At 47.0% G+C, this 20,614-nt stretch overlaps 1 pseudogene; it reads left to right on the forward strand.

Moving 5' to 3' along the window:
* Positions 1-5,424: 5,424 nt before the first annotated feature.
* Positions 5,425-20,614, forward strand: part of LOC132881661 (zinc finger protein 850-like) — a 112,855-nt pseudogene continuing 97,665 nt past the window's right edge.

Below are 20,614 nucleotides of genomic sequence, written 5' to 3' on the forward strand. Positions count from 1 at the left end.
CCATCAGGAGGTGGTCCCCTGAAATGGAAGATGCCCTCAGGGACTGTTATGACATCACGGACTGGGATGTGCTGCTTAGCCTACACTGTGAGGACATAGAGGGGCTGACACACTGTCTGACGGATTACCGTAACTTCTATGCAGATGTGGTTTCCCCCGCTAATACTGTACGGTGTTACCCTCATAACAAGCCATGGGTAACATAGGAAATCAAAGCTGTCCTCAACAGGAAGAAGGTCACCTTCAGGAGCAGGGATAGGGAGGCAATGAAAGTAGCACAGCAGGAGGTAAAACGCTGGCTGAGGGAAGCTAAGGACAGCTACAGGAGAAAGGTGGAGCAGAAGCTGAAGGAGAACAGCATGATTAGGTCTGGGAAGGTGTGAAAACCATCACAGGCCACAATACAAAGACCAGCGTCGTTGAGGGGACAGTGGAGAGGGCGAATGAGTTGAATGACTTTTTCAGTCTGTTCATCCAGCCCATGTCCCCCCCACCCTTTCCCTCGCTGCAGCCATCTCTCCTTCCCTCAACACACCTCCCCCCAGTCATCACAGCAGCACCCTCCTCCCCCTCATCCCCCACCTCAATACAGACTCCTCCATGCATTACTGCAGACCAGGTCAGAGGTCAACTGAGGAAGCTTCACCCCAGGAAAGCAGCAGGCCTGGACAAGGTGTGTCCCCGACTACTGAAGACCTGTGCTGCTGAACTGGGTAAACCACTCCAATGCATCTTCAACCTCAGCCTGCAGCTGGGGAGAGTGCCCACCCTCTGGAAGACATCATGTATCATTCCAGTTCCCAAAAAGAATCGGCCCAGCAAGCTGAACGACTTCCGACCGGTGGCAGTCAAGTCAACTTTATTGTCAAATATGCTATACATGCTCGACATACAGCACAGATGAAATTTCAGTCCTCTCTCACCCACGGTGCAAACAGGCAATGCAATAAATAAAAATAGAATAATTGAAAAAACAAACAATGCAAACAGTATAAACACTCTAGATAAGACAGTCACTCACATGTGATGAAGACGTTGGAGCAGCTCTTCCTCAGCCTCCTCAGACCCCAGGTACAACATGCCCAGGACTGTTTGCAGTTTGCGTACTGGGCAGGTGTCGGTGTGGAAGACACCATCCTCTACCTGCTACACCGAGCCCACTTGCATCTGGATAAGGGAAATGGCACAGTGAGGATCCTCTTCTTGGACTTCTCGAGTACCTTCAACACCATCCAGCCCCTATTGCTTCAGGACAAACTGAACAGGATGCAGGTGGACCCCTGCCTGGTCACCTGCATCTCCAGCTACCTCACTGACAGGCCGCAGTACATCAGGCTGAAGGACATCACGTCTGACACTGTGATTAGCAGCACCGGAGCACCCCAGGGCACGGTGCTGGCCCCTCTTCTCTTCATCCTGTACACCGTGGACTTCTGCTACAACTCGGAGCTGTGTCACATTCAGAAGTTTGCCGATGACACAGCCATTGTTGGGTGTATCAGTGACGACAGAGAGGAGTATAGGAGCCTGGTGAGGGACTTTGCTGTGTGGTGCAACAGGAACCATCTGCAGCTCAAGACCTCAAAGACCAAGGAGCTGGTCATTGACTTTGGGAGGTCCAGACCAAGGTCATGACTAGTTCTGATCGAAGGAGTCGAAGTGGAGGCTGTGGATTCCTACAAGTACCTTGGGCTGTGGCTGGACAGTAAGCTGGACTGGACTTGCAACACCAAACACTTATACAGGAAGGGACAGAGCAGGCTATACTTCCTTAGGAGGCTGCGGTCCTTTAACATCTGCAGGAAACTCCTGTGGATGTTCTATCAGTCTGTGGTCACCAGTGTCCTGTTTTACACCGTGGTGTGCTGGGGAGGCAGCACATCCAAAAAGGACACATCCAGGCTGGACAAACTGATCAGGCGGGCTGGCTTTGTGGTTGGCATGAAGCTGGACTCTCTGGTGACGGTGGCAGAGAAGAGATCTATGGACAAACTATTGAACATCGTGGACGATGCCAGTCACCCTCTGCACACCGTCATCAGCAACCAGAGGAGCCTGTTCAGTGACAGAATGCTCCTTCCCAAGTGCTGGATGAACAGACTTAAAAATTCCTTTGTCCCTCACGCCATCAGACTGTACAACTCCTCTCTCGGGGGGAGGAGGGGTAACAGGAGGACAGAGGATGGGAAGAAGCAGTCGCCTAGCCTAACAATAAGCAATACCGGACAACGTGCAATATAATGTGCATCTCTCCTGCCGCCGACACCACCCCCCTTCTCCCCCTTTCCTCTCTTCCCCATATCTTATTCTTTTTATATTTATGTAAATACTTAACTTATTTTAATTTATCTAGAAATTTTCTCTATTTCTCTTCTCTGTTTTATCTGTAATGATGCTGCTGGAATCTTAATTTCCCTGAGGGAACCCGCCCAAAGGGATCAATAAAGTTTTATCTAATCTAATGCATCTATCCAATTCAATTAAGTACTAACACAGAGCTTATTCAGTTTAGCTTTGAGTTCCATTTACTCTTTCCACTGTTCCTTGTAACTGAGGATGGTGCACACAATCCTAGCCTCTGCTCAGTTCTCAAATGTTGTAACACTGACTTCACCACTTTTGAATAAAAGCTGATTCATTGTCAACTTATTTCTGTTGGAATGCCAATTCTAGGGATTCCTTCCCTAGTCAAAAATTTAACCACTGTTTCAGCACCTTGATCTTTTGATGGCACAGCTTCCACCCATCTGCTGAATCTGTGTTGTACTGCTAGCATGTATCTTTTTTTCTTGAACTCTCTTGATCATGTCCACATATGGCCCTTTTCCACTACCCTTTTTCAGCTCACTTCAGCTCGCTTCAGCTCACTTCAGCCCGACACGGCTCGCGTTTCGACTACCAAAGAACAGCACGACTCAGCTCGCTTCAGCCCTGCTTAGCCCCTAAAACTCGCACCGTTTTGGAGTGGGGCTGAAGCGAGCCGAGTGAGGCTGGGGGCGTGAGCAGACACTCCCCTGTGCACTGATTGGTGAGGAGGAGTGTCCTCACATGCCCACACACGCCCCGCGAGCACACTGAGATCTGTAAACACCGTAAACCCGGAAGAAGGAGAATTACGAATTACGAGAATTTCTGAAGCCTTATGCGCCTCGCCTCATCTATACGCTCTTGCCAGTATTTGTTGGCGTTGTCGGTGACAACAAGCCACAGCACCAAGACCAGCAACACTAACGACTCCATGTCCTCCATGTTTATTGTTTACTATTCGGGTTGTGAGACTACCACTTAAAAGATCACTGATGTCACTGTTTGCGCCGCTTAACGACATCATGTGACGTCCACCCGCTTTCGCTAACTCCACCCAATGTGTCCACCCACTTCCAGCCAGTACAGTTCAGCGCGGTTGTAGTCGAAATGCAACTTCAATAGCCCCGCTCAGCTCGACTCAGCCCAACTCGGCACGGCACGGCTCAGCCCGACTCAGCCGCGTTTGTAGTGGAAAAGCGGCATTAGTCTATTACTAAATGCCTAAATGGTCCTTCTGGCACTGGTATGTGACCTAATGGAGTTGTGATTCCCTTCCTGACATTGTTTTTGAGCACAAATATCACATCTGCTTAATGGTTCGTCTACCATGGCCTGAAGATATGGTAACAACCTTGTTTATTAATTTTTCTTACTACCTCCCCCCTTGCACAATGGTCTAGACCATGTGCACCTGTTAGTGAGGAGGGATACTGGTATGATGATTAAACCATCATGGGATCTCCATATCCCATTATTATCTCTAGCTCCGTCCCTTTTGTCCCCCATAATGACTTCTCATAAGGGGCAACTTGTTGCTTTAGTGTGGCTATACCTTCTGAGTGGTGATAGGTTCTGTAGAAACCTTTGGCGCAAATATAGCTGTTTGACACTTTCAGACCGGTCTACTGCCTCATTGATTACTTTCAATAACAAAATTATTCCCTTTTTAATGTACCTGGCATCTCATGATTGCTAACTTAGCTGTTGGTGTTTGTTTGTTTTTTTCCCCTCCACTTTATTTGTGGGCGGGTGAAGTGAGTGAGCATTTGAGAATCGAGTAAATTGTAATTGACGGTTTGTTGGGATTTGAACCAGTTATTTGTCGTTGGGCTTAATGAAATTCGGTAGCAAGAAAATTTTTCAGTCTGTGCTTCATTCATCAAAGTAAAAAAGAAACTTTTTTTTTTTTAATAAAAGTGCAAACTTGTAAAGTGTAAATATTTATCTGCCAGTGCCTGTTTTCTGGACTTAACTGTGTTTTCCCCGGGTAGGCAAAGAACATGTCTTGGACGTTTGTTTTTTGTTTTAGTTTATCATTTTTGAATGGTACAGGGTTTGGCAGCAGTGGTCTTGAGGGCACGTCTGAAGTTTGAGAAACTGTTCAGCAACTGGCAGTTTTCTCCAGCTTATGGGTTATAGTGCATAATTATCCAGCCTCAATTTGTCTGAAGTCTTGGGTCTACCTTAGTTAGTGGGGGACTGGTGTTAGTCAGGGTAAGGGAATTTTTGTATAGAGTCAGGTGTATGAACATGTTAAGTCAGCTGTACTAAAGATTTATGAATGGTTCCCAGAGGCTTATCACCAGTCTTTTCAGAATTTGCGGAGAAAACCAAGTCAGACGCACGTTGAGTTTGTTCGAAACCTGACAGCTAACTTATTGGTGTGCATCTGAAAAAGTTCAAACATTAAACGATTTGAATAACTTGGTTCTGTTGGAATAATATTAAAACGCACTCCCTTAAAGTGTTGTCACCTTTATTGTAGGGTGCAACATTCAGACCGCTTTTCAAGCTGCTGTGTTGGCTGATGAATGGGAATTTACCCATAGATTTCGTTCAGAGATGGTCTGGGGTGAGAGGTGTGAGGTTTTTTGTCCCCCCCCCCCCCCCCCCCCCCCCCCCGCTAATGTACAAAATATCTCACAATATCAAGAGAGGCATGTGGGTAAAGGACAGTCAGCTAGTTTTGACCTGATCTGTAATTACTGTCAAGGAAAGGGCCACTGGAAATCAGATTGCCCCATCCTTAAGGCAAAATATACTGGCACCAAGCTCCGTAGTTGTTCTGTGAAACCCACGGCCCTGGCTGCCTGTGTCCACTGGGTTGGTCATTCCCCTTGAATCTCCTACATGACATTACCCTCTGCAGGTGTGACTAACTGCAAGGGGATGTTTGAGCCGTTTATTTCTGAGGGTTTGGTGTTGCTTATTTGCAGCGATCAAAAAGTGTCTGTGAAAATTTTAAGAGACACTGGGGCGTCCGAATCGTTCATTTCAGAGTCAGTGTTGCCTTTTTTGCCTGAATCATACACAGGAAATTCATTATTGATTTGGGGAATTGAATTGAACACGTTGTCCGTGCCACTGCACAAGGTGACGCTTATGTGTGATTTTGTGCAGGGAGATGTGGAGTTTGGAATGCGGCCTGGTCTGCCGGTTGATGGCGTGTCGCTAATTTTCAGAAATAACTTGACTGGAAGACATGCGTGGCTGGAAGAGTCTGCTCCTCTGGTGGTGGGTGACTGCGCGCCTCTCATCAGTGCCACGATTGAAGCGTGCATGGCAGTACCCTGAAATTTTTACTGCATGTGTCAGTAAAAAGGTGGAACCTGTGCAGGTAGACCTAACAAAGTCTGATAAGTGTGTGTTTTTTTTTGTTTTTTTTTTTTTTTTTTTCTTTTTTTTTTCTTTTTCCCTCCAGACTTTATCAGTATGGCTACTCCTCTTGTCTTGGGGGATGCGGTGGCACAGACCTGTTCAGGAATGTCTGTGCGAGACTGTTGCAGGAAGACTCATTGCTTTGGCTTCGTGTTGTTCTCGTAGACTTTTTGGGACAGATTTAGAGCTTGAATTTTGGAGTGTTGCTCTTCTGTAAAATAAATATTGTTTGGTGAAACTCTGCTCCACCACCTCTCCCCTTTAATTGGTTATACTCACTTGCAAGTGTAACACTCGGACACAAACAGGACAATGTAGTGTACGCAGTTCAGTACAGTGAGGAATGCACAGACCTGTACATTGGTGAAATGAAACAACTGCTTCACAAACAAATGGCTCAACACAGGAAATCCAGTTCCTCAGGCCAGGACTCTGCAGTCTGTCTCCATCTCAATAACAAGGAAACTTGCAGGTAGTTTTTGACTGCTCTGCATCTTATCAAGGAACATCTCTCAACAGTGAACTCTTGCAGGGTCCAAATCTTATGAACTCCTTGACTGGAGTCCTGCTGCGTTTCCGCCTTGAGAATGTGGTCATCCTGGCTGATGTGGAGATGATGTATCATCAGGTCAAGATATCCTCAGAGCATGTTGACTTTGTGTTTCTTGTGGTGGGATGATGGAGACATCTCTCAGCCTCTCTTAGAGCACAGGATGACGGTTCACATCTTTGGAGCAATGTCATCGGCTAGTTGTGCCAGCTATGCCTTGAGAAGAACTGCTGAGGACCATAAAAACAACTTCTCAGCTGAAGCAGTGAGCACAGTTTTAAATAACTTTTATGTGGATGATTTGCTGAAGTCAGTCGATACAGAGGCTCACGCCATTCACCTGTATTGAGAATTGAAAACCCTGTGTGCAGCGAGAGGTTTCAGTCTCACCAAGTGGTCAAGTAGCAGCCGAGCAGTCTTGGCTCACATTCCTGAGCTTGAAAAGGCAAAGGGAGTGAAAGACTTGGACCTAGACCTCTGGAACGAGCTCTTGGTGTGCATTGGTGTGCTGAAGAGGACGTCTTTAAGTTCCATGTGTCTCTCAAAGAACAACCATGCACCAGGCAAGGAATTCTGTCTATGGTCAGTTCAATGTACGACCCGCTAGGATTTCTTGCCCCATAACCTTTAAAGCAAAACACCTCTTGCAGGAACTGTGCAGGCTGAACCTTAGCTGGGACCAAGACATTCCTAACGCTCATGCAAAATCCTGGAAGCACTAGTTGCATGGCCTTGGGACTCTCACAGACTTCAACATCACCTGCTGCTTCAAACCAAAGAATTTTGGGAAAGTGGAGTGTGTGCAGTTGCATCACTTTTGTGATGCAAGTGAAGCCGGATATGGCACGGTGACCTATTTAAGGTTAGTCAATAGTCAGGATGAAGTGCACATAGCCTTTGTCATGGGAAAATCTAGAGTGGCTCCATTGAAGCTAATAACCACCCCACGTCTTGAACTGACCGCTGCGGTTTTGGCAGTTCGTATAGACTGGATGCTTGCAACTGAGTTACAACTGCAACTGGAGCCGTCTGCGAGGAACATTGCGAATTCCCTTGCGAGGAACATTGTGAATAATTGTGTGCCCTGCAGGCTGAAACATGCATGTGCAGGTGAACAAAAGATGGCTGATCTGCCAATTGACCGTTTGACTCCTGACCTCCTTCCATTCTCACATGTAGGAGTGGATTATTTTGGACCTATAGAGATGAGAAGATGGCGTGGCATGGTAAAGCAGTGTGGTGTGATATATTTACTTGTCTCACTAGTACAGCAGTTTATCTGGAAGTGGCACACTATGGATATGAACTCCTGTGTGAATGCGTTCAGGCGCTTCATATCCAGAAGAGGTCAAGTAGGAGAATTAAGGTCAGACAATGGAACTAATTTGATCTCCGCTGAGAAGGAGTTAAGGGAGGCACTGAAGTCTTGGATTATGGATCAAATTGAGCGCAGTCTTATACAGAAAGGTGTCAAGTGGACGTTCATTCCTCCAGCTGGTGCCCACCATGGGGGCATATGGGAGCGAATAAATATGGCCCTTTTCCACTACCCTTTTTCAGCTCACTTCAGCCCGACACAGCTCGCGTTTCGACTATCTAAGAACAGCACGACTCAGCTCGCTTCAGCCCTTCTTAGCACCCAAAACTCGCACGGTTTTGGAGTAGGGCTGAAGCGAGCCAAACCGAGCTGAGTGAGGCTAGGGGCGTGAGCAGACACTCCCCTGTGCACTGATTGGTGAGGAGGAGTGTCCTCACATGCCCACACACGCCCCGCGAGCATACTGGGATCTGTAAACACCGTAAACCCGGAAGAAGAAGAATTACGAGAATTATGAAGCCTTATGCGCCTCGCCTCATCTATACGCTCTTGCCAGTATCTGTTGGCGTTGTCGGTGACAACAAGCCACAGCACCAAGACCAGCAACACTAACTACTCCATGTCCTCCATGTTTATTGTTTACTCTCCGGGTTGTGAGACTACCGCTTAAAAGGTCACTGATGTCACTGTTTGCGCCACCTAACGACATCACCTGACGTCCACCCACTTTCGCTAACTCCACCCAAATGTGTCCACCCACTTCCAGCCAGCACGGTTCAGCGCGGTTGTAGTTGAAATGCAACTCCAACAGCCCCGCTCAGCTCGACTCAGCCCAACTCAGCACGGCACGGCTCAGCCGCGTTGGTAGTGGAAAAGCGGCATTAGAATGGTGAAGATTTTGTCACCTATCATGAACCAACAATCCTTGCATGATGACGGTCTATCTAGTCACAGTAATGTGCGAGGTTGAATCCATCCGACCATCCTAAACAGCTGTCCTTTGACAACGGTTTCGGATGACCCAAGATGTTCCAAGATGGCGGCGCACACACATGCAGTGGCTCCTCTCTGTCCTGACAGAACGGTGTTTTCATGTTTTTTGTGTTTTAAAACAGCGTGTATCTGTTCGTCTTTGTCGCGTCCATCGGTCTCAAGGTGCACATACTCCCATGAGTTTCTGCTCGACATCCGCAGAACTATATTCATGGATATAAATCCAGCGGACGCGGAAGTGCTATGCGGCTACGGTTTGCTCTGGAGGCCTGCTCAATCACCGACCCCCACTCCTGCATCCAGCCCGCAGTGGAAGCGCCACAGGCGGAACATGCGGAAGCAGAAGAGGGGCAAGCGTGGAGGTATCCGGGCGAGGCTAGCGGCTAGCCCTGACCGGCCGGCTATCCCTACCATCACTCTAGCCAACGTACGCTCGCTGGACAACAAGCTGGATTATGTCCGCCTGCTCTGCTCATCTTTTAAGTCTGTGAGTGAGGGCTGTGTCCTTGTGTTTGTGGAAACATGGCTTAACGACAGCGTCCCGGACTGTGCCATTCAGCTAGCCCAGCTAACATGCTACCGGTTAGACAGAGTGCTAGTTGGGGGGGGGGGGGGAGACTCGCGGTGGAGGACTCTGTGTTTACATCAGTGATTCCTGGTGCCGCGATGCTGTTGTGGTCTGCAAATACTGCTCACCACTGGTGGAGTTTATGATTATTAAGTGCCAACCATTCTACCTGCCGAGGGAATTTACAGCCATATTGCTGGTAGCATTATACATCCCTCCCGGCTCCAATAACAACAGGAGTGAAGCACTGAATGAACTCTATCAGCACATCAGTGAGTAGCAGACAGCCCACCCAGATGCTTTCCTCATCCTGGCTGGGGATTTCAATCATGCAAACCCCGAAAGCGTGTTTTCAAAACTCTATGGTCATATCAACTTTCCCACATGTGGAAACAATACTCCTGGACAATGTTTACACCATGTATAAAGATGCCTACAAAGCCCTACTCCTCCCCCACCTTGGGGCCTCAGATCTGTTATGCTAATGCAAGCATACAGGCTGCTGGTTAGTCACCAAACCAGCACAAGGCATCAGGGTGGCCAAGAGACAGTATTCCAGGGACATTGCTGACCATTTCAATGACAGCAGAGACACCAGGAACCTGTGGTGGGGGACTCAGACCATCACAGACAACAAGCCCTCACCGCAAACCTGTGACAACTCCACGTCTCTGCTGAATCAGTTGAACGACTTCTTCGCTCACTTTAAGGCAGACAACAGCACCACGGCACAGAAGACCCCACCACCTCCCGGTGACCAGGTGTTGACGCTGTCCCCAGACAGCGTGAGGAGAGCTCTCAGGACAACAAATGAACGAAAAGCCCCAGGTCCTGATAACGTTCCTGGTCGTGTCCTGAGAGACTGTGCCGAGGAGCTCACAGATGTCTTTACAGACATCTTCAACATCTCGTTGAGCCAGGCTGTTGTCCCCACGTGCCTCAAAACCACCACCATCATCCCGGTCCCGAAGAAGCCGTCTCCCTCCTGCTTCAGTGACTACCACCCTGTCGCACTCACTCCCATCCTCATGAAGTGCTTCGAGCGGCTAGTCATGCGGCATATCAAGTCTGCCCTCCCCCCTGCCCTGGACCCTTTCCAGTTTGCATATCAGTCCAACCATTCGACCGATGACGCCATCTCCACTGCCCTCCGCTCAGCCCTCACCCACCTGGAAACAAAAGACTCGTATGTCAGAATGCTGTTCATAGACTTTTTAGCTCAGCATTCAACACAATCATTCCTCAGCAGCTCATTATAAACTGGACCAGCTGGGACTCAACACCTCCCTGTGCAACTGGCTGCTGGACTTCCTGACGGGGAGACCACAGGCTGTACAGGTCGGCAGCAACCCTTCCAGCACCATCACATTGAACGGGGGGGCCCCCCAAGGATGTGTGCTAAGCCCCCTCCTCTTCACTCTGCTGACCCACAACTGCACACCAACATCAAACTCTAATCTCTTCATTAAGTTTGCGGATGACACGACTGTGGTCGGTCTCATCAACAATGGTGATGAGACAATCTACAGGAGTGAGGTGAGCTGCTTGGCCATGTGGTGCAAGGACAAGAATCTCCACCTGAATGTGGAGAAGACGAAGGAGATTGTTGTGGACTTCAGGAGAAAGCACACCCAGCATGCTCCACTATCTATCGACGGTGCTGCAGTGGAGAGGGTGAGCAGCACCAAGTTTCTGGGTGTGCACATCTCTGAAGACCTGTCCTGAAGCAACAACACCGCATCACTGGCCAAAAAAGCTCAACAGCGTCTGTACTTCCTCCGCAAACTGAGGAGAGCAAAAGCCCCGGCCCCCGTCATGCACACATTCTACAGAGGCGCCATCGAGAACATCCTGACCAGCTGCATCACCGTGTGGTACGGCGCCTGCACCGTGTCCTCCTGCAAATCTCTGCAGCGCATCGTGAGAGCAGCTGAGAGGATCATTGGTGTCTCTCTCCCTTCTCTAATGGATATTTATAACTCCCGCCTCACCTGCAAAGCCATCAGGATTGCAGGTGACCTCACCCACCCATCTCACAGCCTCTTCAGTCTGCTGCTGTCGGGGAGGAGACTGCAGAGTCTCCAGGCCAAAACCAGCAGGCTCAAGAACAGTTTCTTTCACCAGGCGGTCAGGAGGCTCAACTCCCTCCCTGTTCTGCCCCTCCTCCCCCCTCTGCCCCCTGTCACAGATTCTGCTCGCACACACCCCTGCCCCCCCTTCAGCATCTGACATGTCATCCTCACAGTCCCCCCCCCCCCCCCAAAAAAAAAAACCAAACATACATACATACATACATACATACATACATACATACATACATCTCATTGTTCATTAACACACTGAACTCAGGGACCGCACATCTCACTTTACCTCGCTCATTTGCACTATTCCACACTACCTCACCTTAACAGCTGCTAGTTTGTTTATACTGCTTATTTCATGTTTACCTGCTATACCTCAAGTGCCCTTGACTGTTTATTTGCACCAATGTGTGTGTGTGTGTGTGTGTGTGTGTGTGTGTGTGTGTGTGTATATATATGCATGTATGAGTGTTTAGTCTTTGTCTAGTTCTTATCTAGTGTTTATACTGTTTATATTGTTTGAGTGTTTAGTCTGTCTAATTCTTATCTCGAGTGTTTATACTATTTTATGTTGTTTTTTTTTCAATTATTCTATTTTTATTTTTATTTATTGCATTGCCTGTTTGCACCGTGGGTCAGAGAGGACTGAAATTTCATCTGTGCTGTATGTCGAGCATGTATAGTGTCAAGGACCAGACAGGAGAGGAGATCAAATGCACTCGAACCACAGTTTAATAATAACAGGGGAAAAGGGAGTTGGGAGAATTGTGTGTGTGTGTGTGTGTGTGTGTGTGTGTGTGTGTGTGAAGTTCAGTGGCAGGAGGACTGAGAGGCAGGGATGGCTGGTGGGAGCGTGGTGGTGACGTCTGGGGCCCGACCCTGCTTAGCTTCTGAGATCAGACGGGATCAGGCGTTGTCAGTGAGGTGTGGCTGTAGGCTGACAGCACTTGGGTTTCAGGCAGTCTCCCAACAGTAGTCCCTCAGCAGGCTGGAGTAGTGAGCAGGCTGGAACACAGAGTCACAGATCAGATAGCAAGATAGGGGACAGAAATGCAGGGTCAGGATACCGGGGCTGAAGAGTAGGGCTCCAGGCAGGGCTGCTCACACCGGGCTGATGGAGAGGCAGGCGAGCAGCAGGGCTGGACAAGCTGGAGATCAGGCAAAGGTACAGGAGAGGCAGGCAAGAGGCAGAGTCGACAGGACAGAAGGCAGATCAGGTTACCGGGGCTGGAGAGCAGACAGAGTCAGACGGAACAGAATATCGTCAGGAGTCAGAGTAGTAGGAACACAGAGCAGGTTATCACGCTGGAAGTTGCAGACGATCTGGCACTGAGGCTTGGGAGAACTGCAGCTAAATGCACACGGGGGAAGCAGGTGATCGGCAACAGCCAATGACAGTCACTGAAAGTTGATAAGAGGAAGTGAGAGCAGGCATGGCCGGTAATGCTGAGTGGAGATGTTACCTGAAGAGAGAAGCCCACAGGTAGGACCATGACACATAGCATATTTGACAATAAAGGTGACTTGACTTGAAATGACCCCTATAACTTGGAACCACTGACACCCACTCACCTACTGCAACTTAAGGTTCAACCCATGCTACCACCAGGAATATTCAGAAGGGAAAATCTGTACTCCAGGAGGCGGTGGCGAAAAATACAATATATCGCTGATCTTTTCTGGACACGCTGGATACAGGAATATGTTCCACTCATGCAAGAACGACCCAAATGGTCCTGCATCAGGCCAAATTTCTTTGTGGGAGACACATTGCTGTGGTGGCTAATCCTACAGCACCACGAGGCTCATGGGTGATGGCAAGAGTCATTGAAGCTATAGCAGATTCAAAGGGCCTTGTTCGTACTGTAAGACTACAAACTAAAACCAACCAGCTCCTAAGACCCATCAGCAAGATTTACCTCCTGGTACAAGCTGGCAGCCAAGATTGAATTGAGACTCACGAAATTCGCACGTGCTTCCTTTTGCATTACATTCACATACTGATACATGCATTCATTTAGATTAGAATTGCTGTCTTTTTATTTTGGTACTATAAAGGATAAATTGGCTCCCTTTGTGAGAATATTTTGTTATAGCCACACGTAGTTGTTGTCAGGGGCCGGATATGTTCGAGCCAAATTTGGTTAAAATTTGCTTTGGTTTAGACTCTTACTTTGTTTGAGATTTGCTGGCCTTCAGCCTGGAACTTTTATTTTGACATAGCCTTAGGTCACCTATCAAGTTAAAGAGGGCATCTTCCACATGGTGTTCAGTCTCAATTAGACAATGGAAGATGCCGTAGTTGAATAGTTTTTTATCGCTTTAACTCTAAACCTTGAACTACACTTAAATAGAATTTAGAATACTTGGATTTCACCTTTTTTGGAACTTATATTGAAGCTTGAAATTTATACTTTGGATTAATCCTCTCCCTGTGGATTACAAACAATTTGGATTTACTCCACTGTGTACCACCTGCTTGCCTGCCTGTCACCTACCTCTTTCCCTACCTGCTTGCCACCTGCTTGCCTGACCGTGTGCCCTCTCCCGACCCGCCTGCCTCTTCTACCATCTATGAACACGGGTATGAGTAACAGCCGGACACAGTGTTTTAAGATAAGCGCGTAATGACTGTACAGCATCTAGACTTGAATTTAGTTTGGCCCTAACAGTACGCATTTTAGCCATAGAAGACCGGTGGTTTGAAAGAGGAGTAAAAGAAGCCATGTTTGTCAACCTGGAATGACCATCTCTGAACAGAGGAGGTGGGCTGGGACCCGACTTATCAGCCACCCACAATGCAGTCCTTGGCATGCTTCCAAGAAAACTGAATACACAGCCACACCAAGACTCAGCTGACTTCAATGACTCGCATGATGGCAGAGAGAGCCAACGACCCACAGATCACTCTAACATCTCTCTAGGCTGTTAAGACCGTTCACACCGCGCCTCCAGTGACCCCAACACCTACAGGATGACCTGAGAGGGTCAATGACGCATGTGACCTCAATGAGTGAGTTTACATGCACATAGAGAAAATTGAATTTCTGCCGTTGCTCGACTGAAATCGAAGTTCTAAATGGCATGGAAACACCTTAGCTAGGCTGAAATTGAACCGAACTTGATTTCTCGTAATTGAGCTACACGACCTAGATTATGCGATTTTTGCCGAGCTACTTAGTGCATGTATACCCTATCGAGCTACGTAGTCGAGCTACTTACTTCAGCACTGCCCCTTCCGGGAGTGACGAGACCACAAGCGGGAAACACAACAGCCTCGGTCAAAAAAAAAAACCCAGCCTCGGTCGGCATGACACTTCACCTTAGCTGCCACTTTATTAGGAACACTTGTGTCTGGGCATGTACACACCCATTTCCAATTAGTTGATATGTTATTAGCATGTTAGCAGGCTAACAGTTAATATGTTCACCATTACAGATCAACTTCAACTTAGTGGCCATTTTATTAGGAACACTTCTGTTCGTACATATAAACTACAAACACTCTTCTTGTGAACACGGACCTGATAACTTTGTTTATATTCTTGAATAGCTCTTCTTCATGACGACAACCGGAAGTGTACCAACACGATTGGGCGTGTAGCGCCACCTGTGGCTCGGGTGCACAATGTACCTCACACAATAGCTCGATTTCCTTGTGTGCATGTAGGATTGGATTTCTCTGGCACCCCTGCTGGGACCCTTAGCTCGATTACCGACAGTAGCTCGATTTGGATGTGCATGTAAACGCACTGAATGACTCTCCTTAGGGTTGCTTTTGGTCTACTTGAAGATAAATACCAGGAACCTCCCCACTAGTCAGTCAGAACTAAAGAAGTATTTTGGAAGAGAAATGAAACGTTTTGAAGAATTTCAAGCAAGTCCAGTTGCCTTCTTTAGCACCTATGGTTTCTTTCTGATTTTCTTCACTGATTTGTAAGAAGTTTTCTCCTTCTTTCTTAAAGAAGTTGAGTATTTTCTCACTTTTTTTAAGCCTTTTCTTGCTCTGGTCTTTTGGCTTGTAATTTTTATTCAAAGTGTCCATCTCCTCACACGAACCCACCTCAAATGAACAATCCCAAGGCCACAGAGTTCTCATCTCGTTAGTTCGGTCAGCCCATTTCTGTGTTTTTTTTTTTTTTTTTTTAATTTTTTTTTTTTTTTTTATTCTATCCTTAGCTATAGGATTTTTCAAACAAACCATCTGCAATGGGGTATTGGCCATTTCCCCTCTCTGTTTTCTCAGTTCTCTTGTTAAATGATCAGGTGTGACTGAGTCCTCGTCAGGCAAGATTCCAGCTCGAACCTTTCTCAGCGTCGGGCCTATTTTATGTATCCCTTCTGCAGCTCTTGTTCTTTTACCTGTCAGCCACAAAACTCTCCTTAACACTACAGAAATCTCTACCCCTGGCTTATTAGGGCCCGAGCCCTACTGGGCGAAGGCCCTATTGTTCTTGTAAGAGTTCACTATTATTAGGGCCCGAGCCCTATGGGCGAAGGCCCTATTGTTCTTGTAAGAGTTCACTATTATTAGGGCCCGAGCCCTATGGGCGAAGGCCCTATTGTTCTTGTAAGAGTTCACTATTATTATTCTTCTTCTTCCGTCTTCTTCTTCTTCTTCTTCTTCCGTCTTCTTCTTCTTCCGTCTTCTTCTTCTTCTTTATTTTTCTCCGCTGTTGGGCCATTTTCGGGGCGCTTGCCATGGGCGAAAACGCACGAAATTTGGCACCAGTTCCGAGAATTGCCACCGCTACTCAGAACCAGAAGCCCAAACTTGGCCGGGGCTCAGGGCCTCTATAGCGCCCCCTAAGTCGTTGTGATTTTGGCCTCCCGCATTAAGGTGCCTGGGTGACTTGTAGTTTGTAGTAGTGGCATGCCATTTGGTACGCATATGTATCTCACTAAGCCGGACAAAAATGTAATGCCAATGCATTAGCCACGCCCAACAGGAAGTGAGGTAATTTCACTTTTGTGCGAAATGCATGGCCACGAAAACGGCGCAACTCCTCCTAGACCGTTCATAGGAATGTCACCAAAATTGATACACATCATCTACAGACATGGCTGACAAAAGTTACTAAATACGTTTCACGTAGGATGAACCGTTCAGAAGTTATACGTCAATCAATTTTCGATGCAAAATTTTACATGCTTAAAAATTCATAAATCTTCTGATTGCTCAAAACTGCTCATACTTCACACGCAAATCACTCATTGGGCTTCTGACATGTTACCCAATTTCTGTGATATTTCGCCACTGGGGGCGCTATTTTTGGGCAAAAATTCCAATCTTTTCTCAAATTTGGTCAAACTTCATGGCCACCCTCTTACTACCTCCCATGTCATGTATACAACGTTTTGGAAATTTTCGTCCATGGGGGGCGCTGTTTTTGGCCGACGCAATTGCTCCAAAACGGGTTTTTGGTAAATAATTCCATAATGCTTTTCCTTCACACCACTACCTTGTGATAGTTCGTTGCTGTTGTAGACACTTATTTTTCCAACTCATCATCGCTCATGTTCAGCATAGCGCCACCTACTGACATGGGAAAAACCAAAAAATTTATTCTTCAAAAATCTATATCTCATCTTCTGTTTACTCAATTGTCATCAAACTTCATACGCAAACTCTTCATAGCTCACCTGACATATACGCCAAATTTTGTGCACTTTCGCCACTGGGGGCGCTATTTTTGGGCAAAAAATCCAATCTTTCCTCAAATTTGGTCAAACTTCACGGCCACGCTCTTCCTGCCTCCCATGTCATTTATACCTCATTTTGGGAATTTTCGTCCATGGGGGGCGCTGTTTTTGGCCGATGCAATTGCTCCAAAACGGGTTTTTGGTAAATAATTCCGTAGTGCTTTTCCTTCACACCACTACCTTGTGAAAGTTCGTTGCTGTTGTTGACACTTATTTTTCCAACTCATAATCGCTCATGTACAGCACAGCGCCACCTACTGACATGGGAAAAACCAAAAAATTTATTCTTCAAAAATCTATATCTCATCTTCTATTTACTCAATTGTCATCAAACTTCATACGCAAACTCTTCATAGCTCACCTGACATATACGCCAAATTTTGTGCACTTTCGCCCCTGGGGGTGCTGGTTATGGCAAAAATGATATTGCAGCTTCTGATTTGTCAAACTTGGCAAGCAAACTCTTTACAAGACCCTTATTGGGGCGCTTGCCATGGTCGACAATGCACGAAATTTGGCTCCTTTTTCTTAGACTGCCACCGCTACTGAGACCCAGAAGCCCAGATCCAGGCCGGCCTCAGGGCCTCTATAGCGCCCCCCGAGCACCGTTCAGTGCGAGACCCTATTGTTGCCATGTGTCCATTTCTGTGGTTTGTCGCCATTGTGGGAGTAATGTCTCTTGCCGAAGAGGCTGTGGAAGGTATTTCGCGGGGACGCATGCCCCCGCCTCCCTTGGCCGCTGGCGCGAGGGCCCGTCGAGGCCGCTTGCGGCTTTAATTATTCTTCTTCCGTCGTCTTCTTTATTTTTCTCCGCTGTTGGGCCATTTTCGGGGCACTTGCCATGGGTGAAAACGCACGAAATTTGGCACCAGTTCCGAGAATTGCCACCGCTACTCAGAACCAGAAGCCCAAACTTGGCCGGGGCTCAGGGCCTCTATAGCGCCCCCTAAGTCGTTGTGATTTTGGCCTCCCGCATTAAGGTGCCTGGGTGCCATGTAGTTTGTAGTAGTGGCATGCCTTTTGGTACGCATATGTATCTCACTAAGCCGGACAAAAATGTAATGCCAATGCATTAGCCACGCCCAACAGGAAGTGAGGTAATTTCACTTTTGTGCGAAATGCATGGCCACGAAGACGGCGCAACTCCTCCTAGACCGTTCATAGGAATGTCACCAAAATTGATACACATCATCTACAGACATGGCTGACAAAAGTTACTAAATACGTTTCACGTAGGATAAACCGTTCAGAAGTTATACGTCAATCAATTTTCGATGCAAAATTTTACATGCTTAAAAATTCATAACAAATCTTCTGATTGCTCAAAACTGCTCATACTTCACACACAAATCACTCTTTGGGCTTCTGACATGTTAACCAATTTCTGTGATATTTCGCCACTGGGGGCGCTATTTTTGGGCAAAAATTCCAATCTTTCCTCAAATTTGGTCAAACTTCACGGCCACCCTCTTACTACCTCCCATGTCATGTATACCATATTTTGGAAATTTTCGTCCATGGGGGGCGCTGTTTTTGGCCGACGCAATTGCTCCAAAACGGGTTTTTTGTAAATAATTCCATAATGCTTTTCCTTCACACCACTACCTTGTGATAGTGAGTTGCTGTTGTAGACACTTATTTTTCCAACTCATAATCGCTCATGTACAGCATAGCGCCACCTACTGACATGGGAAAAACCAAAAAATTTATTCTTCAAAAATCTATATCTCATCTTCTATTTACTCAATTGTCATCAAACTTCATAGGCAAACTCTTCACAGCTCACCTGACATGTACGCCAAATTTTGTGCACTTTCGCCCCTGGGGGTGCTGGTTATGGCAGAAATGATATTGCAGCTTCTGATTTGTCAAACTTGGCAAGCAAACTCTTTACAAGACCCTTATTGGGGCGCTTGCCATGGTCGACAACACACGAAATTTGACTCCTTTTTCTTAGACTGCCACCGCTACTGAGAACCAGAAGCCCAGATCCAGGCGGTCCTCAGGGCCTTTATAGCGCCCCCTAAGTCGTTGTGATTTTGGCCTCCCGCATTAAGGTGCCTGGTTGCCATGTAGTTTGTAGTAGTGGCATGCCCGTTGGTACGCATATGTATCTCACTAAGCCGGACAAAAATGTAATGCCAATGCATTAGCCACGCCCAACAGGAAGTGAGGTAATTTCACTTTTGTGCGAAATGCATGGCCACGAAGACGGCGCAACTCCTCCTTGACCGTTCATAGGAATGTCACCAAAATTGATACACATCATCTACAGATATGGCTGACAAAAGTTCCTAGATACGTTTCACGTAGCATAAACCGTTCAGAAGTTATACGTCAATCAATTTTCAATGCAAAATTTTACATGCTTAAAAATTCATGACAAATCTTCTACTTGCTCAAAACTGCTCATGCTTCACACGCAAATCACTCATTGGGCTTCTGACATGTGACCCAATTTCTGTGATATTTCGCCACTGGGGGCGCTATTTTTGGGCAAAAAATCCAATCTTTCCTCAAATTTGGTCAAACTTCACGGCCACCCTCTTACTACCTCCCATGTCATGTATACCACATTTTGGGAATATTCGTCCATGGGGGGCGCTGTTTTTGGCCGACGCAATTGCTCCAAAACGGGTTTTTGGTAAATAATTCCATAATGCTTTTCCTTCACACCACTACCTTGTGATAGTACATTGCTGTTGTAGACACTTATTTTTCCAACTCATAATCGCTCATGTACAGCATAGCGCCACCTACTGACATGGGAAAAACCAAAAAAATTATTCTTCAAAAATCAATATCTCATCTTCTATTTTCTCAATCTTGATCAAACTTGATACGCACACTCTTACCAGGTCACCTGACATATGTGCCAAATTTTGTGAACTTTTGCCACTGGGGGCGCTGTTTTCAGGCAACAATTTATATCTCGGCTTCTGATTGGTCAAACTTGATCAAACTTGACAAAACAACTCTTCATAGGTCCCTTGACATGTATACCACATTTGGTGAACTTTCACCACTGGGGGCGCTCATTGCGCTGTAGCAGTTGCAGGAGAGGGGTTTACAATCATGAGGCACCAGGAGTATGTGGTTTTGGTTGCCTTAAACACACATGACTTGTGGACCACTGGGGGCGATCATTGTGCTGTAGCAGTTGCAGGAGAGGTGTTTACAATCATGAGGCACCAGGAGTATGTTGTTTTGGTTGCCTTAAACACACATGACTTGTGGGGAATGGGTAGGCAGTCGGGAGCAAGTGTTGTAGCGTTACATACAGACTAATAGATGTCTAACAGAAGACAATCCTATGTAGCTTTAGCTTGGTGACTGATGAGGTAAATACATTAATTTGGTTGGGAAGCCATGGCATAAAATGTTCTGTCCATGACAACATCTCAGCGCACCGTGTTCTCTGTGTCCATTTCTGTGCTTTGTCGCCATTGTGGGAGTAATGTCTCTTGCCGAAGAAGCTGCGGAAGGTCTTTCGCGGGGACGCATGCCCCCGCCCCCCTTGGCCGCTGGCGCGAGGGCCCGTCGAGGCCGCTTGCGGCTTTAATTATTCTTCTTCCGTCTTCTTCTTTATTTTTCTCCGCTGTTGGGCCATTTTCGGGGCGCTTGCCATGGGCGAAAACGCACGAAATTTGGCACCAGTTCCGAGAATTGCCACCGCTACTCAGAACCAAAAGCCCAAACTTGGCCGGGGCTCAGGG

This window comes from Neoarius graeffei, chromosome 1, assembly GCF_027579695.1.
Source record: "Neoarius graeffei isolate fNeoGra1 chromosome 1, fNeoGra1.pri, whole genome shotgun sequence".
NCBI lineage: Eukaryota > Metazoa > Chordata > Actinopteri > Siluriformes > Ariidae > Neoarius > Neoarius graeffei.